This window comes from Diadema antillarum, unplaced genomic scaffold, assembly GCF_040938485.1.
Source record: "Diadema antillarum isolate AM-2024a unplaced genomic scaffold, OU_Dant_1.0 scf00000077, whole genome shotgun sequence".
NCBI classification, from domain to species: Eukaryota; Metazoa; Echinodermata; class Echinoidea; order Diadematoida; family Diadematidae; genus Diadema; species Diadema antillarum.
Window position 1 is genome coordinate 848,633 of NW_027270966.1, and position 12,553 is coordinate 861,185.

Below are 12,553 nucleotides of genomic sequence, written 5' to 3' on the forward strand. Positions count from 1 at the left end.
CTCTTTGTGACTTTGCTCTGATGAGATGTGGCCGTCACTTGGTGCTAATAATCATGCATACCATGTGATTAATCAGAGAAAACATTGTTGTGCATACAGACAAGCATGACAATAATTTGGTAGCGGAGAGATCGAATGTTCCATGACTATGAGGAAGAAGCTGCGGTGTATGAAAGCTGCTTCGCACGTAAATGGAAGGAACGCCCTCTTTCGGCGAATTGCTGCGTGTTGCATTGAAGCTCATGGTGACAAAATCATAGAGTCGTGTATGCCTATTCAAACTTGGAAAAAACAATTTTGAGAGAAATTCGTGAGGATTGCCGTTTAGCAACACATCGCTTCGCTTCCCTCATAGTTAAAGTGAATGAAATTCTTTAAATCTGTCATCAGTAGCTAGAATATGCAAACATTATCAATTTATTGAGATCTTAGGGTTCTCAACACTTTTCCTTTTTGGTAAGTAACTGTAACAGTTGCCTACAGTCTGTTAATTCCACCGATTACGAAAAGATGCAAGACGTCCACGAGCTAATGAAGGCTTTACCCTATTTTCATTTGAAATTTTCATTGAAATAACATGTGAAAAGATTTTGTCTGAAATCAGTTGCACATTTGGGTGACGAAACTTTATTTCTATAGCCCTTTCTTCGACATACCTCTCCATCACCTGACTGATGAAAGATGTTAGTGTGAAAGTGATAATGATGCATAATACTTATTGATTCGTCTATTTCTCATTCGCATAGAAGTCGTACCGGGTGTTCATAAAATCAATGCGAAAAATAAGGTCAGTGTTTTTTTTTCTCTCCTATGTTCGTCCAATACTGTGAGGTCAGTAATAGGGCACTTTATGATATCAATGATTGTCTCCATAGCAATAAGAAGAAAAAAAGAAAGAAAGAAACATTCAACAAACTTCTTCACACATGTGTATGACCATAAATGTCAACTACGAAGAAACTGCTGATTCCAGTGGTGACTCTATAGGCGTATTGATTGTAAATAACACGCGATTTATCATCAACATCAGATGAACTGTTTAAGCGATGCAGGCTGATGGTGGTCTGAATAAATTTTCATTGCGCGTAGCGGAAAACGGGCCAATTGAAGAGTTTTTATGAAAGGAAAATCCCAGATATCCATTGTTATCAATCTGAGATGTTTGAAATTGAATCTGCTGAAAACAGAAACCAAAAAGAGTCAAAATATTATATGTAATGATGTTGATATCTTCAAAAATCGTTTCTTGCTATGTGGTGCAGTATCATTACAAAGCTTATATTTTACTCAAATGTTTTAAAATGACCTTACTTGAAAACACCAACAACAACACAAGCATGACGATGGTTTTATTCGCTTTTGCATTCAAACTCTACTTGGAGAGAACAGTACAATCAAGACCTAAATCGTGGGTCCCCTGGAATGCATAGTTTGCGCGCTAATCAAATTCGCATAGTTTGACGTTTGTCAGCATTTTTTGTTGTAAGAAACCTTGATACGAGGACCCTCGGTATTGTGGCAATATTATAATATAAACAGAACATTGATGCCAAAATATAAAGAAATTTTGACTAGTTCTCTAAGACATATAATTGGTGCTGGACGTTCGTAAAGACTCGCGATAAAAATGTCAATTAAATCCATGAAATTCTTCCGTCGAGATGTTTTCATTGCAACCGATTTATGACTTGCCCTAGATCGACGTAAATATCGTCTGTTATTAAAATGACGCCTGTCCGGAGATTAGGAGGTCGTAGGTTCGAATCCTGCTCGAGTATGTACGCCCATGATTTTCTTATCGTGGCTACTACTAAAACACTGATCTATTCAGTGCTTATTTACGTCGATGATGGGCAATTTGTCAGTCATTTGCAATGCCAATATGATTGTATTCCCTGATAAAATTATTTGTGTATATAAAGAGGAAATAATATTATGAAGATGACAAATATTATATTGTTCAAATATATACGATTAATGTTTCTAAAGTGAAGGTACAACTTGTCAGAGGCAAGAAAAAGTTGATGTCATGATATTTATTTTACAGCCGATGGCTTTATACCATGCTGACATTCCTAGCATTATGTCTATTCTTTCTTTTTCCTTAATTACAGCTAATTACCATAATTGATACAGTGTTCAGTGAACACAATTCATATTTAGATGTATTTATTGATTATTCTGTAATTTATCTAGTCGATTCACACATTACGTATCATCGACGCATGACGAAGCCGAACTTCTCTGATGTTCAGTCATATCTCAATAGTGCATTTACTGATTAGCTATTAAGTATGTATCGGTTGAAACGTTTACTATTGGAATGTCGCCCCCTAGTGACTGGGTTTGCAGAGTCGACGCACGAAGGAGGCCATTCTGTGTAGCTCTGATAGGGTACTTTACAGTATAATACACATCATTAGATGCACGCATGCTACATTCATGTATGACCTTAATGTATCTTAAGTACTTTAAGCCATTCTATAGATGTTTGAATATATCCGACACCTTACCAGTCTATAGCTTTTCCTGATTATGTACATTTCCCTTCGTAGACCATGAAATGACATACAGGTTTTACGTATTTATATAAATTTGCCAAGGGGAAGCTTAGCACAACGTGATAACGTATCACCAAATGAATAATAACGTCTTTCACGTCAAAGGTTTTATTATTTCATTATGGGTTCGACAAAAAATAAAACAAAAATGAAGCGGACATAAATAACTTCATCGTGCAATCTTTGTTTTGTACTGTCCGAAGAAAAGTTGTTTTGAAATCACTACGTACAGTTTTCAGCATTCAGTTTTGTTTGTGGGTAGTGAGTAGAAAAACGTAGGGCCTATATGAATAACATAGAATGGCCTATCAGAGGCATGAACGGGTTCAGAATGCTATTGGATGCAGTTTTACTGGAGCACGCAATCGCCTTTATGTAGTCACAATCATTATCGTGTGAGTTTGGGTTATTGACCTTTTATCCAATTAACGAAAGACCTTGATAAACGAGCGAACGCTTCGATAAATCTCAAGTTTGATCACACTCGGTGGGCCGTGTGAGGTTTATTGGGTGTCATAATCAACTGTGTGCACGCCCTCGCGACACCGCCTCTGACTCAGATCTCCCGGGGAAACGCTCGGCGAGCTAAAATTGGGCAAAGATCAGAAAACGGCGGGTCACGGGCGGGTGAAGTTCCTGGTCCAGCGAAGAAAAGAAGGGGGAGACGACGAAGAAGACGAAAGGGTGAGGAAGAAGACGACGAAGAAGAAGAGGACAAATACGAAGAAGGAAAAGAAGATTGGCAGTACCATGTCACGGGGCGCTGTCACGCCTGGGTCCCATTTCAGAAAAGATGTTAGGATAGCAACTCTTGCTGGAATGGCAACTTCCAATAGCAACAACCAATAATGAAGCTGAATTCTTGTCATTACTATGACAATAATTGCCATTCCAGGAAGAGTTGCTATCATATTAACTTTTTATGAAATGGGGCCCTGGACTTGTCGAAGACAATCCTCGCCTTGGGGATTCTTTGATAGCGTGCTGCGAGATCTCCTTTTGTTTTGCCATAGATTTATCTTTTTACTGCATCGTATTTTTCTAAGGCACGGGCATATGGCGTCATCTCAGAGTGATTGCTGGCAGTGTTGTTGCTTATTCAGGCGAGAAATCTGTGCCATTATCGGTTGCTGTGCGTCAAAGCTGACGAATAAGTATCGTCAAGGTTGTCCGATCTTTGTTTTCTCTTATTTCTTTCTGCTTTAAGGACTCAAGTGCGGATAGGGGGAAGAGGGTGGACTGAAACTCCTGTGTTGCGGTTCTTGTGAACTCTTGCTTTAGGGTATTGTCGAAACTTTTGTATTTAAAATCGTCCCTGATGAGGTTTACTTAATAAAAATTTTAGTCGTCGCGAATAAGGAGATGAGATTGATCGTCTTCATCTCGGGTGTCTTCACCTACACCCGTCCAGTGATGTTGGGCACGTCTTTTGGCCGTAACGTTGAGGTCAGTCAGGTTTTCTTGGATGCACTGTGGAGCTGTAGCTCCATGGATGCATCAACGCTGCAGGACACCGAGTCCCTGCAGCGTCCGGATCTGATGATTATTATGGTCCTATTTGCCGTGGATACCATCCCGAGGCAGGAGTGGCGCAGTTCCTCTGGAGAGTCTAGCATCAACCAAGAACTTCCAGGTACCCACTGTCCACTAGGGCCAAGAGGGACAAGAGGAATAATACATGTTGTCCAGGGGGAACAAACCACACGAAGTAATCAGTCTCACTTAAAACTCTAACCCTCCCATGTAAATTATTACAGTTTAAAACACAGGATGCCAAAGCACTAAATTATGAACATCAACGAGAACACTAGAGTCTCAAGCAACATGGGGAATGCGAGGAACAGACATCATTTCTCTTGCTTCTTCTTGTTTTTTGTTTTTTGTTTTGTTTTTGTAAGACGACTTTCAATAGTCGTGCAATGTTTCACAAGTCGTCGTCGCCTTGGCGTCTCTGTGTAATCCACCTAGCATAATGTTAAGCCCAACCGCAGGTAAACTCATGCATGTGCATGGTGCAAGCATTGTAGTTATTTCTATTTCTGACAATATGATGCATTCGTGTTCGGGTGAGATGAACCCAGATATTTCGAGGTCGCGTTCTGACGTGCCTTACCAAAGCGCCATTTGCAACACTGCAGTACGGCTTACCTGGGCCTTTGACCTGTCACAAAACTCCCGAGTCCGACATCAAAAGGGTAGACTCACGGCCATAGAGAGAGAAAGAGAGAAGGAGAGAGTTAGGGAAGAAGAAGAAGAAGAAGAAGAAGAAGAAGAAGAAGTGGAGGAGGAGGGAGGGGAGAGAGACAGGGAGAGAGAGAGAGAGAGAGAGAGAGAGAGAGAGGGGGGGGGGGACTGAGCTGAGTGTCTGTGCGAGTTATGATAGAAGGGTTACTATGAAACCCGTGTATATAGCTCCCGTGTCAGGATTAATCATCGTCTATTACACGCCCATGTCATGGCTGGCTGGTGCTGTTTCACCCCCTAAAAAACCACGACCCGTCTATGTATCGATACGACTTAAAGGTACAGTCATCGTACCGACCAACGCAAATGGATATAGGCCCAGTGTGCAGACCGAGATGAAAGAGAACACATGATATTCATCCACCGTCATTCTTTCCCAAGCAAAACTATCAACATACAGGTCGCACTTTGTTAACGTAGAATCCGACCGTAATAGATAACCATGACTTTCCTATAACCTATGTAAGTCTCAAAATAATCTCAATTCTGATGACTAGGCTGCATAACGAATACGTGAAAAAGTACCACACTCCCACTTACAAAAAAAAAAAAACCCAGAACAAAAACAAAACATATAAGCCGTTGCAATCAAACATCTTAGAACAATGCCACCCTATGCGTTATCTTGATAATTTACCGAAATCAAAATGGAAATACTATTAACTAGTAAATATGAAATAGTCAATGAATTCTTAAAAGAAAAAAAAATGTATTTTCAACCCTAGCTATTCCATAGCTTCAGAAAGTATTGTATACGCAATGTCAGAAATATAGGCTGTTAGCATGCACATCCCTACTTTTCTTTTTAATTATGTAAATGGAGTCTTTGACATAATACTTTCGACCGCTGGATACAGCCTAGACAATATACACTATCTCCACTTCTCTGTGAGATAGCTGCATGTGGTATGGTTGGGTGTTCATAATACCGGCCACCTAACGTTTTTCTATCAATAGAAACGTGAAAAATCTCACAATTTGCCTGAAATTTTACTCACGTGTGGAGTAAATACTCCGGATTCACAAGCGCGCACTGAAAATGCAATCTTTGGTACGCGCTCTAGATGGCGGCTTCAAACGCTTGGGGTGTCATTTTTTCCGCACTCAGTTGCCCTGTTCATTTCAACCGACCACCCTGACAATGCGTATAAAGGGCACTTAAATGCGTTTTTTTCGACAGGCCGCTGTTTTTTTCTAGCCGTCATTTTTTCCCCAATAATATTTGTGACCCTGCACCTCAAAACAAACAAAAAGTCGCCAGACATAAATTTTTAGTTAAGACCATATTCTGAAAGAGTAGACTTTAAGCTTTAAAATGATGTATAACATAAATCAAATGGACTCTCCTAACCTATCTAAATATTGGAAAGAAAGCACAAACTCAGGAAAACTGTGAACTGAGAAAAGACGCTCTGAAGTACAGTGTCTATTCAAGCGCTTAATCTTTACCAAACCGTGCTGGCTGTGCGATGAATGGGACAAAAATCAGGAAGTAAACCACCACAGTAACAACAATGAAGGGATTATCAGATTAAACTGACATTAATCATGCCTCACTAACACATTCTGTCCATACTTAATACCATCTTTCAAATTAGTAGTCCTATCCTTTCAAGAGTTATTAGAGTTGAAAGTGAAGAGTGTGGACAAGGTTTTTCAGAAATGAAAAAGGGATTCTAAAGACACACCTAATCACACTATTCTACCAAAAATGTTCGAGATAAACTGCTAAAAAACACACTTTCCTGTCCGTTTTATGACACCAATTTTTAGCATAATGTAAAAGAAGACCCGCTCTTTCAGAAAATATGAAAAAGTCAAGTTCGGCTAGGTTGACCCATTTCACTTAATATTTTCAGTCCTCACGCAAAATCAGTGTGTGCGACTTTATGTTCGTTTTGAGGTGCACGGTCACATTTGAATATATTTTGAATCCTTCGATATTACTTTTGAAGGACTGTTTGATGAATTTGAATTGATTTTCATTATGAAACTTTTCATCGTAATTGAAATAAATTAGATGAGTCGGTTTGTTTTTTCACATTCATTTCTCGTTTCTGCTTCAACTCGTACGGTCGTAGCGGGCGACAAAATAATCATGTCATGTGGATGTGTAACGTATGTGCACGGTCGTACAAGCGGCGGTGACAATTTTGCGGTCAAAATCGTCAAATTTATTACGGAAGGATACTCTACATCTAACAACGAGTCAGCAAAGGTAGGCCACTGCCGGCCTAGTTTTATGTAGTTACACGATAAATATTATTCGATTTTGCTAAATTTCGTTGATTTAGAGGGAATACTTATTTCTTTTCGCCTCATTTTACTCGGTAGCGTAGCCCAGTGAAGAATCGAACACCGTTGCGCGTAGTCCCATGCGTACATTTTCTTTCTGTACGCGCAATGCCATTATAGTGCGCGGTCGGTTGATATGGACCCGGTCGGTGGGTTGAACACTTACCATACTACGAGTAAGGAAAGACTATGGAAGCTTCATTTATTTTCAATCAACAGAATCAATGCAAAGTGCGTTGTCGAATCTCGGATGGCAATACGCATACACATACGCACACATACAAACAAACACACACCACACAAACGCGCCCAATCATACACGCACATACAAGGCTCTGTTGAACAAAAAACATTAAACAAAAACAAGCAGGAGTGTCACAGCGCAACAAATTTATGCGTACACAATAGAAGTACAAAAGACGCCCAAAATTGTCAGTTTCCTGCTTTTACATTTTAAATTTTCCGTTTTAAACCATTATCAAACTTTGAAATTTTGATAGGAAGTGGTTGAAATATCGAATATCCTGTTTCAGAGGAAATTTTTCATTTTTTCTTTGTTAACCAGTGATACATTTTGAGAATTCCTACCCGAATCCATTTGGGTAACGTTGTGACGCGTCAACCACAGTTATCTTTTGAAAAATAAAATATGGCAGGCGATGTGATCGATGTGATCGAACCTGAAGCAAAACAAAACAAAATCCTTGAAAATAGTTTGTGTCTTTCATCTAAGCATCTGCAGAAAAAAGTGAAATCATTATAAGAACTGACCCATGACAATGATTTGCTTTACTGTACTGTTTTTCTTTCCCATTAAAACACTCTACTCATTAAAAAGTACACGCTGGCTCCTGCTAACAAATCAAAATCCCAAATAATTCACGTAAACTCCTTCTATGAAACCTGATAAAGCGGTTTAATGGAGAAGAAAATGCACTTGGTATCAGGGACGACATGATTACAGAAAGATATAGTATCCCGACACATTCAACTCGTCCTTAATGAATATAGTAAAATAATACTGATTATAACACATCACGGTAGAAGTTAGTGAAATTCAATCCAATTCAATTTATTTCACATCTCTTAAAAATGCACAAACATAGACTCATATGTATATAATATGTACATAACATAACACGGAAATATACACAAAACAAAACAAAACACAAGCAGTACAAGGACAATTACAGTCACGACAGTGAAATATAAAGACAGTAAAAAACAGTAAGAACTGCAGCAGATGTGAGGGAATGACAAAGGCCATTGGTCTATCAGAGGTCAAACCCCTGGTGGACTGCATCTTACAAGTTTGCATTTTAAAAATTGTGTTTCATAAGTTATAGAAGACAAATGCACGTAAATGAGCATGAACAGAGACAAGGAGACAAGGAGAAGGACAGTTAGGCAACATGAAAAAAAAATGGACTTCAAATACGAATATCGATATCAAATTTTCCTGTTTTGCCAGTTGAAATTTGTTGAAATTGGCCATACTCTTCGGTAATGGCATTATCTTGTCACAGGTCTTCCACTTTACCCGTACCACAGAGCTCTACAAAATGTTTTTAACGTAAAACAAAAGGAAACTAATTCCAAATACTTTCTCAGAGTTCAAAATAATGGCAGAGCTGTAATGACTTAGCATTACTGACTTCACGGACTCCAAGAGGCCGAAAAGACGAGATTTCATAATATGTCGCCTTCTTGCCTACTTGCCTTCTACAAGGCGAGGAATTATCTCGTCTTCTCAGCGGCACTTATGGTATTTTTGTGGTTAGTAAGGTATTCTGATCAGCACTCGCATGATGTCTGGTCTGTTAATTCATCAAAATAAGCGCTGAACTGGACGCCCTGTGGGGATATACAGGGTCGGCCAAGTCGTGTTAATGAGTATGCATTTTTTTTTCCAGGTAACTTTTCTGGAGGTGTTAAGTTGCAGTGTTGCAGTTCAAGTTGATAAGTTGCTGGCTCCTGGACATGTGCGAGCAAAGCATTGAAGGAAAAAAAAAAACTCATTATAGATTTAGTACAGCGGTGTGTTAAGAAAACAATGATGCTTTCACAACGCATGATTGGGTCATCCCTGATCTACAATGTATAATCTATATATAGATTATGTATTCATATACATTCAATTGTTCTGAGCTTCTGTCCGATAAGTGTCAAGTCAATTCGATGTTTGTTAAAAAGTTACGTTTCCCACTTAACCGAGTTGTCGTCTCGAGTGATGGCAAGCTAGCGCGATCTTCAAATCGCCTGAATTGGCATGAAGATTGCCTACCACTAAAGCCGAATTGTAGTGGCGAGTCATGGCGAGCTGTCTGAAGGAGGACAACTCGACAACTCGACAACTCGACAACTCGACTCGGTTCGGCGTATTTAAACTCGGCGTAACTCTGCTTGAAGTAGCGAGCAAGTCCTCAATTTCTGAACACGTTCAAAACTTGTACCCACTCGTTGCAACTTGTGATACACTCTCATTACTCGGAACAAGTTCGAGATGAACTCTTTCTAACTCATACTAACTCGCCACCTTCTAGTATATTCGAGTGCTATGATATAGCACTCCATATTATGGATTTCAAAGACCGGAGTACGAGCACAGGACTGTGTCAGGCGTGTAGACAAGTCAGGCTGAGATGCCAATGAGATTGGTGTGAGTTTAGAACGAGTACGGCGACTTGCAGCGAGTTTGCAAGAGCCTGTCTCGAGATTCAGCACGTTTTGCACGAGCATGAGTGCAGGGTGAACGTTGCAGTACCCTATTATTATACATGTCAGCTGGCCTATAAAATGTAGTGATTATCGTTTTCTGAACTCGCACTAATCTCATGACAACTCAGAATTACTTGCAACACGGTCGTAGTGCTCGTACTCCACTCTTGGAAACTCGTATTATACTTGATGGAGGTAAGTTGTTACAAGATATGATATTATAGAGGTCATCTCGAGGTTGTTACGACTAGTGTGAGTGCATTACGACTTTGGCACGAATCATCACGAGTTGCAACGAGTTAGTAACATTTTTGAATATGTTTAGTAATTGAGGACTTGATCACGATTTCAAGCAGAGTTTTGCCGGGTTACGCCGAGCCGTGTAGAGTTGTCTCGAGTTATCCCGATTCACATAAGAAACTTTACGCGACTAATCACGAGTACAACTCGCCATATTTACTTCCTCCTGACTTGCCACTACAATGCGCCTATGTGGGAAGCAATATTCACGCGAGTTCACAGGAGTTAAAATTCGCGCTAGCTCGCCATCACTCGAGACTGCAGCTCGGTGAAGTGGGGACGTAGATCGGTAGGCCTTGGTGAGAGGTTCTGGAGCTTGTCGGATCAGGTTTCATCGGAACTCATCAGAACGCAGATTTTTATTGTTCTTATTTATCTATTTTTTATTCATTTGTTCATTTATTTATTTATTTATTTATGTATTTATTTATTTATTTATTTATTTATTTATTTATTTATTTATTTATTATTTTGTTTTTGCATTTGAGGGATCAGATGAGCCTCCGATGGTCTGTGGAGTTAGGCCTTCAACACTGAGCTTATTTCCTTCATCGGACGATTCTAGCTCATTGGATAACGTCCGGCCATGTCTGACACTGACCTGAAATGCCTGATAGCTGACCATCATATTAAAATCGGATTCATCATACTGCGATCCGATGCACTTGACGCTGTATTAATATATTGGTGGGCGGAAGCAAAAAATTCGAGGGCCCGATGAGAGAGAAACAGAGAAAAAACAACAACAAAAGTCTGTGAAATCGGGGTTTAACTCACACATGGGACCTCCATTTAATCAGGGAGGTGGGAAGTCCCACCTCCCTGATTTAATGTTGTATCTGAGGGACAGAATGCTTATACACAACATTGCTCAGTAAGACTCGGAAATCTCAAACGCGGGTCCCTGGGATAAGAGGCAGACGCGCCGTGCCGACTGAATCAAATCACCTCCTTTTTTTCCCCACTCGTTTAACTATTTGATTTTATATTGAAGTTCTGCCACTGAGTTGTTGGTTCACTGGTCAGAAGTTTCTTTGTGATTTATCACAAGAATTAGTGCCTTATAAAGGAATTTATTCATGGTTAACATAATGCGTGTTTCCATGCATCTATTGAATAAACATTATTTTCTTTTATTTATTTTTGTTACCAATCCGTCAATATTCATTCGATGAGACAGCTGAAAAAAAGCTGCATGTCACATTTTTGGGAACAATTTAATAACCGAGAAGGATCGTGTTTCCAAATTGTGGAGAAAGTTTCAAAAAAGTTTCTTTATATAACTAAAAGTCCAAGACAGAGGACAATCTTTCTACTTCTGGCAAAATGACTTGTTTTTGTTATTTCAGCTTTTGCTGAAGTCTAATTTGGTTGGTATTAAACTGCAGAGTCTGGAACGTAAGGCACAACTTCAATTCTGTTTAAAAGCGATTGTAAGCTTAGAGCTATACCTGACTACCCCCTCACACAGGGGGACCTTGATTCCCCCACGTCTGGAGAAATACGGGATCCTGTCATTTTGAGAGCGCAGAGAGGTTAAGCCGCAGTTGTTCTTTTTTGACCATTCGATTCAAATCCTATTTCCTTCCTCCGCTGGGGTGTATGCCAAACGTCGTGTCACAGAGTTATTCTTAGCTCGGCCTTCGCTAGCCATCGAGCGGGACAACTTCAACTGTCGCACCATCACTTCCCATCGCTACTAGTAGAATATAAGAGAGAGAAAGAGAGAGGGAGAGTTGTCCTCTATTTTACCCAGGAGCCTTCACAAGATTTCCCCTTTCTGCGAGACAAATCAAATAGATTTTAGCGGAGCAAAAGGATGACACGCATATAGCACGAACTAATAATTGGAGTAGTGAATTTAGACAGTAAAGCGAAACCTTGATTCCAAGACATGCATCTAGCTATAGAGTTCTACGTAAATGCATACACCCACAAGCTTGTATACATATGATATCATATTGGCAATATTATTATTACCTATTTGATAAAACAATTCGTATTTGTGGTAAGAGGAATGAGTGATTATGACTAACGAACTGCGTGTGTTTCCACATCGGCTATGGATTGATGCACAGACTCATATACAGAACCTATGATTATTAATCTCAGCGATTTATATACGTTTAACTTTTTGAATAAATCATATTCGATCTTGCTCGATCATACAGGAGGACTAACGTCGTATTCTATTTCCGGCATCTTTGAGTGGCCCCTAAAATGTACTACATCTATACACCCCACCCCCTTTGCAACATCCTGTACTGGGGATCTGTCGCAAGGGTCCTTCGCGCCACCCACTCGTTTGAAATAAGGATGGCATCCAAATTGTTACGTCATCAAAAGTGACGCATGGAGCGCATAGAATCGAGGTGATATCTAGATGACAAAATGTGAACCGAGTCATCCCTTTCTCCTTGTTACAGCAACATGAA